At 46.4% G+C, this 12,399-nt stretch overlaps 2 long non-coding RNA genes across 2 annotated transcripts; one reads left to right on the top strand and one right to left on the bottom strand.

Annotated features, from left to right (window-relative positions):
• The first annotated feature begins 4,341 nt into the window (after positions 1 to 4,341).
• Positions 4,342 to 5,482, top strand: LOC125354963. Its single transcript, XR_007211575.1, has 3 exons — positions 4,342 to 4,406; positions 5,041 to 5,115; positions 5,447 to 5,482. It is a non-coding gene; the product is annotated as an uncharacterized LOC125354963 (long non-coding RNA).
• A 5,630-nt stretch (positions 5,483 to 11,112) lies between these two features.
• Positions 11,113 to 11,838, bottom strand: LOC125354970. The gene is made up of 3 exons (XR_007211576.1): positions 11,710 to 11,838; positions 11,524 to 11,568; positions 11,113 to 11,145 (listed from the first exon to the last, which is right to left on the bottom strand). It is a non-coding gene; the product is annotated as an uncharacterized LOC125354970 (long non-coding RNA).
• Positions 11,839 to 12,399: the final 561 nt, after the last annotated feature.

Genomic DNA, 12,399 nt, shown 5'->3' with positions numbered 1-12,399 from the left:
AAATTCACACACAGGAACCCCGAGGTCTTGTCCAGGCCATGTGGCTGGCTGGCAACTCAGCACCACTTTCTGATGCAATCTTTTTTCTTTTTTTTTTTTGGAATAGATCCTCATCTGTAAAATCAGACTCAGGCATGGAATGTAATAAAGTTGAAGAGAGTTGGGTTGGGGATGGGGTCTTTGTCATTTTCTCAAGTCCTCATGGTGTTGGTAAGAGTAACATGCACCATATTTCTGCCTCCCATGCTGTTTTTGGTTCTAGGGAGCACAGCAGTGTCTTTTGGCTCCACCACTACAAGCTCTCACTTGGCTTTTTCACTCAAAGCTAATGATCTACCACTTGAGCTACACTTCCACTTCTGGTTTTTTGCTAGTCATTGGAGATAAGATGCTTACATACTTTCCTGATCATGCTGGCTTCGAACCACAATCCTTAGATCTGAGTCTCTTGTGTAGCTAGGATCACAGACATGAGCCACCACTAGCCCCTGGCAAGAACAAATATTTCAATATAATGAGTTCCTGCCTCATCAGAGCTCCCTGCTTTTATTCATTTGTCTTGCGAAAGATGTTAATATGTCATGAAGTGTATGACGTATACACATCCACTTTGTAAAATGAAGAAAAGAATGTGTATGTTAAGTCACCTTCACAAGAGCCCCCTGTGTGTTTTCTTAACCTGACCTTTTTGTTTTCCCCACATGATGAATATCAGGCACACCTGGAGTATCCTCTGGAGCAACCACTGGAAGCAGAGAGACCACTACCTCTGGGGAAACAGGCACCCAAGCCACAGCTTCTGGTACGTTCTGACTGTGTACCAGATGCCACCCCAGCTTCCCCCACATGCTCTTGTAGCAGGCGCTGGTCTATAAAATCAGCCTCTGGCTGAGGTTAGACTGCAGGGACAAGCATAGTATATTTCATCTTCCTGTTGGGAAAATGTTCAAGTATTCACAGCATGTATACTTTCCTCACCACCCAGTCTGTCCTCACTTCCAGGGACCACAGCCATGTCTGCAGGTGCCACCCCTGTCTACCTCAGAACGTCTGCTAGGCCTGCCATAACTTCTGGCAGCCACAGTTCAGGTGAGGAAGAAAAGGAGCCCATGTATTTTCAGGGCAATGGAGTATGCGAGCTTTGCTGTGTTTTTATCTGTTGAGTGGGGTGAATCATAGCAAGCAGACTGTAGAAAAGGAGCCTGACTCCTGAGCAAATGGGTAAACACTCCTGAACAGTGGGTGAACTACATTAGATGATATTTCTATAATTGTATGCAATTATCAAGATTCCTGAGTGGGATTAAGAGCAGTGATAAGGCCAGGATTCCTGCCCTGGAGCTTAGAGTCTCTGAATCTGGGTTGGGGCCATGGAGTGTATGTGTATGTTGCTATAGATACACACACACATAATATCAATTACATATTTTATAATATAAACACTATATATTTGTGTATATGGATGTGTGTGTGTGTGTGTATGTGTGTGTGTGTGTGTGTGTATGTGTGTGTGTGTGTGTGTGTCTGTATAGTACTGGTCCTGGGGCTTGATCTCAGAGATCTGGGTGCTGTCCCTGAGCTTTATTTGCTCAAGGCTGGTGCTGTACCTCCTGAGCCACAGCTCTTCTTCTGGCCTTCTTTGAAGAAGACTTTCCTGCCAGTGCTAGGTTTGAATTGCAGTCATCATATCTCAGCCTCCTGAGTGGTTAGGATTGCAGGCATGAGCCACTCGCACCCAGAAGCATAAGCATATTTTAAAGCCTCTGTTGGTTCCAATGTGCAGTGCAGGTTCAGACCCTCTAGGCTCAACGTGTAAATATTAAGAAAGTAGTTATCATGAGTAATCTAAAATTTCCTGTACAAGTGAGTAAACACTTGATGGGATTCTAAGGATCATACATGCTAACACGATCAGGTTTTGGAAAGATTAAAACAGAAATAGTGAAGTCTACACAAATCAATGAAAGACATTGTGAAAGCAGAGCAGTGTGATGTCCACAGCCACATCAAAATGCTGTGGTTTGTTTTTAAGGCCCCACTGGATCATCCACTGAGGTGATGGAATCCACAAGCCATGAGCTGATGCCATCTGCTGGCAACTACGGTGAGTGGAAGATGTCCCAGAGGGTTGGGGACTTGGGTTTAAATGAAGCCAGTCATCAGACACCTGCCTATTTGGAAGAACAGTACATGAGAGACATACATGACAGCTTCGTGAACTCATTTCAAGGCACAAAAAGAGGTCATGTAAAAGTAATGCTGCCTGGAACCAGTGGCTCATGCCTGTAATCCTAGCTACTCTCAGGATGCTGAGATTTGAAGATCAAGGTTCAAAACTAGCCCAGGCAGGAAAGACCATGAGACTCTTACCTGCAGTTAACCAGAACAAAGCTGGAAAGTGGAGCCCTGGCTTAAGTGTTAGAGTGCCAGCCTAAGGGACAGCGCCCAGGCTCTGAGTTCAAGCTCCAGTGGCAGCGCGTGTACATGTGCATGCACGCATACACACACACACACATACACCCAATCACCAAATTAATAATATCTTCTTTCACATTAGAACTCTTGGCAAAAAGTCACTGGATTCATTATTTAATGTTTATGTAGTAATAATTGCTGCATGATTAACTCGCCTATTGATAATAGTGACAAGTAGCTTTCAGATGAGAAGTTTCTTTGCTATTTTCTCAGGCTCTGCTGGACATTCCACTCCCCTCTCCTCTACAGCTGGAACTACAGGCAGCACTGCTGCCCTGAACCCAGACCTCACCACTACTGGGAGCAGAGCAGGTAAACCAAGTATGAAACAAGGGGCATGGGTTTCTGCTGAGCAGTTAGTTCCAGAAATGGTTTACAGATATTTTTTTCTAAATTAGATGCTTATTCTTTATATGTAGTCCAAGAGTATTATTATCATTACTATTTCCATGAGCTGCTTTCTTATATTCAGTGCCTGGCTACGTGCACATATTTTTAAAAACAAACTGTTATATACTTGCTAATAATGTAGACAACTGACAGTTCAACTTGGAGCACCTCCTCCCCTCTGCAGTGCTAACATGCTGGAAACACCCCTGTTGTGTTGTTAGGTACAGCAGGAGAGTCTGTGGGAGCAACCCCAGGAGCCAGCCGAGGGAGCACACCTGGACCCTCAGGCACCGGCACCACTAGCTCTGCACACCCTGCAGGCAAGACAGAACCACCGAGGTGGATGGTGGTGGGGTCAAACACTACTGTGTTGAGATCACTCAGGGTAATGATGTGCCAAGGAAACATGACAAACACAACGTCCTAGGAGTTGATGTCATGAAGCAAGTGGAAAGGCTCTGCAGGAAAATTTTCTTTCTAATGATTCACATGCCTTAAACACCATTCTTCCTCCCACAGGGACTAGTGGAAGAGCACAGACAGCCCCCACCACAGCTGCTGCCATTAGCACTTCTGGAAGGACAGGTACGGAAGGAACAGATTCAGTGTGGGATGCAGGTTGGGGAATGCATGACTTTGTGCCCAAAATGTAGTCCAAGACCAAGTTATTTGAGCATCCTAAAATGGTTATTTATATCATGGAAAGGGTGCAAGAGTCACAAATACATCAATAGATTTTTGTCGTGAGACATTGTGTAGATTCTCACAGTTTCACTTTGGAAAGACAGAAATTATATTCCCATAGGACAAAAGAGACAAAAGAATAAGGAACACAGGAATGATGTGGGGAAAGCTGTGAACTCCATCATAGAGAAATAGGAAGAAAAAACAAGATCATTGATGTTGAATATTGAGCAATCTACCTGACTGTCCTGTTATATACAGCAAGACAGTCTGAATACAATCTGGATGTAATCAATCATATCACTTCTCTGGATCGAGAACTTAAAATTCCAGTCATATTTATGTGTAGATACATCTCATTTTTTAAGACTATACAAGCGTATTTCAGGATACTTTCATAGAGAAACTACTTGTGTGGTATCTAAACTGATTTGTTTTATTTTCTGATCCATATCAGGGGCTCCTGTAGCATCATTTGGAACAACAACCAAAGCTTCCAGTCAGAGTAGCCATGAATTTACCAGCACTGGAACCACAGGTTCTGGTAAGTTCTACCTGGATAGATTTGATACCTAAGAAGACTCTATTCATACAATTCCACCTAGTGCTGATTTGCATAATCACTGTTTCACTGGGGTTAGCACCCAGCCATGAGGATAGTTGGAGGGAAAGCGTCTTCCACTTGCTTTCTCTGCAATCTCCAAGTACTCATAGCCTTGGTGGGAGTAGCATGCATACCTCCTCATGTCCCAACCTGTCCTTGCCTCCAGGAAGCACTGGGGTATCTGCAGTCTCCACCACCGCCAGCCCTGGAGCCCCATCTACTCCTGGTACTACCTTTTCCAGCAGCAGATCAGGTTAGAAAGGGAGAAGTTGAGAGGAGCATGAGTGGGTGTCCCCTATTTGTTTTGTGTCTGGAATTTGGTGGAGAATGGAAAGTATGGGTAAGTGACTGTAGTCTGATACATGTCGTAGCAGCCATGACAGGTCTGGAGTAGATGGTATTCAGTAAATCTGAACCACTGTGAGGACTTCTAAGTATGCTTGCAGTCATTGTGTATTCAGGAGTCTTGTCTTGGACTAGATGAGGCTGTAGGTGTGGAGTGGGAATATGACTGCCCATCCTGTTCACTAAAGGAACCCAGGAGATCTTCATAGACTCATTGAGCAGAAGCCTCAGGCAGAGAGGACTAATTTTTTCCAGAGAGGACTCAGTTTTTCCAATGACCAGCCTCAATTCAGAGGTACTAGGCTCATATTTGGAATATAGAATAAGCCATTAGTATGCAAGCTGATGGTATTCAACAAGTTATTAAGCAGGCACTGGTATCCTAATGATGGCATCTCACTTTGTGATCTGTTTCTTGAAAGAGCAAGTCAAAAATGGTGAGATGTAAATGAATATATAAAGGGCATTGGAAAGCACATGGATGCTTGACTTTCTCTGCTTTATCACAGATCCCAATGCAAACTTCCTGTTTATTTTGACAGGGACCACAGGACCATCCATTTATGAAACAACGAGATTTCCAAGCAGTGAATCAGCAGCACCTGGGCACAAGTTAGGTAAGCTGAGGAGGACATGCAAAAGTTGGACCTTTTACAGAATCAGTCATGCATCAGAGCTATGTTTATTATAAAACAGTAGCTGAAAAAACATATAAGAACCTACTGAACAAATGAAGAGATACATAAAGTTGTCTCTATAAAAATTCATGAAAGCAAACCTAAATACCTAACAAAATAATATTTGGCCAAAAGTTACAAGAATTCTGGGCCCAAATTCAGTGCTTTTTAAATTCAGATTTCTGTAGTAGGAATGACTAGGGAGATAAGTCACCGTTAGAAATAAGGCAAAGTAGACTAAAATAAGAAATTCCTTTTGTGTATGTCACAGGCTCTGCTGGCACTTCCGTTCCCATCCCCATAGCTGGAACCACAGGCACCACAGCTGTGCAGAGCCCAGGCCTCACCAGCACTGGAAGCAAAGCAGGTAAACTTAAGTGTGGGACAAAGTACATTGGCCCCAAGACAAGCAGCTGGTTTTCAGAAGCTGATTGTGTGGATTTTAACAAACACAGTTCCAGTCTTAAGTATCTATTCCTAGTATGTAACAAAACATAATATCTGAAAGGTTTTTACAAGTTATATTTCCAATATAATGTCATAAAACAAGTGCTCAAGTAGTTTTTTGTTTTCATTCACCTTATCAGAGATAACTGGAGAATCATCAGCTCTAACCATAGCAACAAATGCTACAAATACAGTTGACATGGTCTTAAGAGAAGGTGCGACCACACAGTGAGGAAATGCTTTGCTCCATAGGGTGTTTCCCCTGTGGTCCTCCATTGCACCTCAGGAGCAACCTCACTCTCCGTGGTTCAGCCTCATATAGAGGGGTCACGGGTCAGAGTAGTCCAAGGAGACTTCAGAAAACACAATGATTGCTCTGTCAATAAAATATAAAGGATGCAGTCATCGGGTACACAAATTTTTTTTTAATATTCTCAGTTGTGTGCTCTATAATGTAGTTATGACTTGCCACTAGAGAAATGATGTCTAATTATTTCAATTCATTTAGTAATAATACAACATCTCCAAGCCAGATGATGCAGGGTTAGAACTCAACTTCCTATGCTTTGTGGGCAATATCTATCTCTAAGTTCTGCTGTCAGTGTGCAAGAGCCCAGAGTCCACAAAAGCCAATGAAATAAATACTTGTCCTTGTGTATCCTTGGCTTAAGCTTACCTCCTGTGATTCATGATTAGAGTATCAGTATTCTTTAATTATCAGCCATCTCGATTGAAAACAGTTTGTCTTCAGCCCTGACACTCATGCAGTATGTGAACAGTTTTAGTGACTGCTTACCTGTCTTGTTCTTTGCATCTGTCATTGTTCTTTGCTTCTGCCATTGTTAAGGTATTAAACATATTCCACTAAATCTCTACCATCCATTTCCTGAATCATGGCTCATGGTCTGGTCTCTGCACCAGCAATGTCATCATCTGTAGGAATCCAGTTAGGTTTGTTTATTTCTTCCCCCTAGGTACACATAGGATCACATAAAATGTTGGCATTTGGTCCAACAGATGAGTATGAAGATATCCTTTTGCCAATGATGCTCTCCAAAGTAGAGAATTACTCCTTTGTCATTTCCACTGTATTGTGTATGTGGTGGAAACATACACAAACATTGGCTTGAACAAGAACTTTGACTTGAGTCTTTCACTATCTTGATTCAGAATGAGCATGCACTCAAACCACTATGGTGTTTTACAGGTACAACTGGAGGGTCCATGGGCACAACCACAGGGTCTGACAGGGAGTCTACACTTGGACCATCAGCCACCGGGGCCACCAGCAATAGAAGCCCAGCAGGTATAACAATGATTCCTTTATGGTTGTAGTAGGATATCACACAAGGCTTAACAAGATCCAGAAAGGCGGAAGCCAACATGAAAAGACATCATTGTAAAAACTGTGCCATAAGACAAGTAGAAATGTCCTGCAGGCTGTTTTCTTCATAACGATTCATATTCTTTAATAACAGTTGTTGTTCCCCTAGGAACCAGTAGAGCAGCAAATGCAGCCAGCAACACAGCTGCTAGTCTCAGCACATCTGGAAGGACAGGTATGGAAGGAGGTACACTGTGTGTGTGTCGGAGGGGTGGGGGAAGCCAGGCGGGGCATACGTGAGCTTTGTGGTCAACATGTAGTCAGATTGAAGGTTACTTCAGGTATCCTGAAATGGTTGTTTATATAGTGACAAGTGTCCAGAAGTTCATAAAAGAAACTGCAGGTATTTCTATGTACCTAATACAATATTCAGCATGTTCTTGAATATTGAAAAAAGAATAGGAGAGTTTATATTTCCTTACTCTATTTCTCTTGGGAAGGAACTTAAATTCACCTAGGAAAAAACAAGCAGAAAAGATTAAAGCATGAAATCTGGTGATTGTAGAACATTGAGATGAAATTGGGTAATTCAGTGTTGAGCATAGAATAATTTACATGATACTACGCTTATAAAGGAAAGTATGTTTATAAAGTTCATTGCCAGCATATAATCAGCGCATAGTTTTATTTATAGATATATCTATTTTTAAAAGATAAAACTGGGGAGCTGGGAATGTGACTTAGTGGTAGAATGCTTGCCTAGCATAGGGAGCCCTGGGTTCAATTACTTAGCACCATATAAACAGAAAACAAAAGCCAGAAGTGGTGCTGTGTCTCAAATGGTAGAGTGCTAGCCTTGACCAAAAAGAAGCCAGGGACAATGCTCAGGCCTGGAGTTCAAGCCTCAGGACTGGCAATAAATAATAAATAAATAAATAAATAAATAAATAAATAAATAAATCTGCTCAACCTTCATGAAAGGGTCTTCTTTTCTGCCAATAGCAGAGCTTGAACTCATACCTTCGGTCTTGCTATGCTTTTTCTACTCAGAGTTTGTGCTCTGTAACTTGAGCCATAACTCCACTAACAGCTTTGTGTTGGTGAATTGAAGATCAAGAGACTAATGGTCTCTTTCTGTCTGGGCTAGCTTCTGTTCTCCATTCTCAGACCTCCACTTTCCAAATAATTAGGATTACTATTGTGAGCCAGAGCAGACAGGAGCTACCCATATATTATCTTGAGCTGCCATTTTTCCCCCCTTTGAACACTAGGCTTCCCTGTAGGGCCATCAGGAACAAGTCCTGGAGTTGTCAGTGGAAACACACCTGGGGGGCCATCAGGAACAAGCCCTGGAGCTGTCAGTGGAACCCCACCTGGAGGGTCATCAGGAACAAGCCCTGGAACTGTCAGTGGAACCACACCTGGAGGGTTATCAGGAACAATCCCTAGAGCTGTCAGTGGAACCCCAACTGGAGGGCCATCAGGAGCACCAAGAGCTGTCAGTGAAACCACACTTGGAGAGTCATCAGGAACAAGCCCTAGAGCTTCCAGTGGAACCACACCTGGGTGGTCATCAGGAACACTTGGAACTGTCAGTGGAACCACACCTGGAGGGTCATCAGAAACAAGCCCTAGAGCCTCCAGTGGAACCATTCCTGGGGGGTCATCAGGAACATCTGTAGCCGTCAGTGGAACAACACCTGGGGGCCCATCAGGAACAAGCCTTGGAGCTGTCAATGGAACCACACCTGGGGGGTCATCAGGAACACCTAGAGCTGTCAGTAGAACCACATTTGGAGAGTCATCAGGAACAAGCCCTAGAGCTTCCAGTGGAACCACACCTGGAGGGTCATCAGGAACAAGCACTAGACCTGTCAGTGGAACCCAACCTGGAGAGCCATCAGGAGCACCAAGAGCTGTCAGTGGAACCACACCTGGGGGGTCATCAGGAACACCTGGATCTGTCAGTGGAACTACACTTGGAGGGTCATCAGGAACAAGCCTTAGAGCTGTTAGTGGAACCACACTTGGAGGGTTATCTGGAACAAGCCCTAGAGCTATCAGTGGAACCACACCTGGTGGGTCATCAGGAACAAGGCCTGGAACTGTGAGTGGAACCACACCTGGGGGGGCAACAGGAACACCTGGAGCTGTCAGTGGAACTACACTTGGAGGGTCATCAGGAACAAGCCTTAGAACTGGTAGTGGAACCACACTTGGAAGGTCATCTGGAACACACCCTGGAGCTATCAGTGGAACCACACCTGGAGGGTCATCAGGAACAAGCCCTGGAACTGTGAGTGGAACCACATCTGGGGGGGCAACAGGAACACCTGGAGCTGTCAGTGGAACCACACATGGGGGGACATCAGGAACTCCTGGAGTTGTCAGTGGAACCACACCTGAAGGGTCATTAGGAACAAGCCCTAGAGCTTCCCGTAGAACCACACCAGGAGGGTCATCAGAAACTAGCCCTGGAACTGTCAGTGGAACCACACTTGGTGGGTCATCAGGAACACCTGGAGCTGTCAGTGGAACCACACCTGGAGGGTCATCAGGAACACCTGGAGCTATCAGTGGAACCACACCTGGGGAGCCATCAGGAACAAGCCCTAGAGCGGTCAATGGAACCACACCTGGAGGGTCATCAGGAACACCTGGATCTGTCAGTGGAACTACACTTGGAGGGTCATCAGGAACAAGCCTTAGAGCTGTTAGTGGAACCACACTTGGAGGGTTATCTGGAACAAGCCCTAGAGCTATCAGTGGAACCACACCTGGTGGGTCATCAGGAACAAGGCCTGGAACTGTGAGTGGAACCACACCTGGGGGGGCAACAGGAACACCTGGAGCTATCAGTGGAACTACACTTGGAGGGTCATCAGGAACAAGCCTTAGAACTGGTAGTGGAACCACACTTGGAAGGTCATCTGGAACACACCCTGGAGCTATCAGTGGAACCACACCTGGAGGGTCATCAGGAACAAGCCCTGGAACTGTGAGTGGAACCACATCTGGGGGGACAACAGGAACACCTGGAGCTGTCAGTGGAACCACACATGGGGGGACATCAGGAACACCTGGAGTTGTCAGTGGAACCACACCTGAAGGGTCATTAGGAACAAGCCCTAGAGCTTCCAGTAGAACCACACCAGGAGGGTCATCAGAAACTAGCCCTGGAACTGTCAGTGGAACCACACTTGGTGGGTCATCAGGAACACCTGGAGCTGTCAGTGGAACCACACCTGGAGGGTCATCAGGAACACCTGGAGCTATCAGTGGAACCACACCTGGGGAGCCATCAGGAACAAGCCCTAGAGCGGTCAGTGGAACCACACCTGGAGGGTCATCAGGAACACCTGGATCTGTCAGTGGAACTACACTTGGAGGGTCATCAGGAACAAGCCTTAGAGCTGTTAGTGGAACCACACTTGGAGGGTTATCTGGAACAAGCCCTAGAGCTATCAGTGGAACCACACCAGGTGGGTCATCAGGAACAAACCCTGGAACTGTCAGTGGAACCACACCTGGAGGGTCATCAGAAGCACCTAGAGCTGTCAGTGGAACCACACCTGGAGGGTCATCAGGAACACCTGGATCTGTCAGTGGAACCACACCTGGTGGGTCATCAGGAACAAGCACTAGAGCTTCCAGTAGAACCACACCTGGGGGTTCATCAGGAACATCTGTAGCTGTCAGTGGAACAACACCTGGGGGACCATCAGGAACAAGCCCTGGAGCTGTCAGTGGAACCCCACCTGGAGAATCATCAGAAACGCCTAGAGCAGTCAGTGGAACAACACCTGGGAGGTCATCAGGAACACCTGGAGCTGTCAGTGGACCTACACTTGGAGCGTCATCACGAACAAGCCTTAGAACTGGTAGTGGAACCACACTTGGAAGGTCATCTGGAACACAGCCTGGAGCTATCAATGGAACCACACCTGGAGGGTCATCAGGAACAAGCCTTGGAACTGTGAGTGGAACCACATCTGGGGGGGCAACAGGAACACCTGGAGCTGTCAGTGGAACCACACCTGAAGGGTCATTAGGAACAAGCCCTAGAGCTTCCAGTAGAACCACACCAGGAGGGTCATCAGAAACTAGCCCTGCTATCAGTGGAGCCACACCTGGGGAGCCATCAAGAACAAGCCCTAGAGCAGTCAGTGGAACCACACCTGGAGGGTCATCAGGAACACCTGGATCTGTCAGTGGAACTACACTTGGAGGGTCATCAGGAACAAGCCTTAGAGCTGTTAGTGGAACCACACTTGGAGGGTTATCTGGAACAAGCCCTAGAGCTATCAGTGGAACCACACCTGGTGGGTCATCAGGAACAAGGCCTGGAACTGTGAGTGGAACCACACCTGGGGGGGCAACAGGAACACCTGGAGCTGTCAGTGGAACTACACTTGGAGGGTCATCAGGAACAAGCCTTAGAACTGGTAGTGGAACCACACTTGGAAGGTCATCTGGAACACACCCTGGAGCTATCAGTGGAACCACACCTGGAGGGTCATCAGGAACAAGCCCTGGAACTGTGAGTGGAACCACATCTGGGGGGGCAACAGGAACACCTGGAGCTGTCAGTGGAACCACACATGGGGGGACATCAGGAACACCTGGAGTTGTCAGTGGAACCACACCTGAAGGGTCATTAGGAACAAGCCCTAGAGCTTCCAGTAGAACCACACCAGGAGGGTCATCAGAAACTAGCCCTGGAACTGTCAGTGGAACCACACTTGGTGGGTCATCAGGAACACCTGGAGCTGTCAGTGGAACCACACCTGGAGGGTCATCAGGAACACCTGGAGCTATCAGTGGAACCACACCTGGGGAGCCATCAGGAACAAGCCCTAGAGCGGTCAGTGGAACCACACCTGGAGGGTCATCAGGAACACCTGGATCTGTCAGTGGAACTACACTTGGAGGGTCATCAGGAACAAGCCTTAGAGCTGTTAGTGGAACCACACTTGGAGGGTTATCTGGAACAAGCCCTAGAGCTATCAGTGGAACCACACCTGGTGGGTCATCAGGAACAAGGCCTGGAACTGTGAGTGGAACCACACCTGGGGGGGCAACAGGAACACCTGGAGCTGTCAGTGGAACTACACTTGGAGGGTCATCAGGAACAAGCCTTAGAGCTGTCAGTGGAACCACACATGGGGGGACATCAGGAACACCTGGAGTTGTCAGTGGAACTACACCTGAAGGGTCATCAGGAACAACCCCTAGAGCTTCCAGTAGAACCACACCAGGAGGGTCATCAGAAACTAGCCCTGGAACTGTCAGTGGAACCACACTTGGTGGGTCATCAGGAACACCTGGAGCTGTCAGTGGAACCACACCTGGGAGATCATCAGGAATAAGCCCTAGCGCTGTCAGTGGAACCTCACCAGGAGGGCCATCAGGAGCACCAAGAGCTGTCATTGGAACCACACTTGGAGAGTCAT

Source organism: Perognathus longimembris, chromosome 1 (genome assembly GCF_023159225.1).
Source record: "Perognathus longimembris pacificus isolate PPM17 chromosome 1, ASM2315922v1, whole genome shotgun sequence".
In the NCBI taxonomy this organism is placed as follows: Eukaryota; Metazoa; Chordata; class Mammalia; order Rodentia; family Heteromyidae; genus Perognathus; species Perognathus longimembris.
Note: the sequence above shows the minus strand (reverse complement) of the source record. Positions and strands in the feature narration are given on the sequence as shown.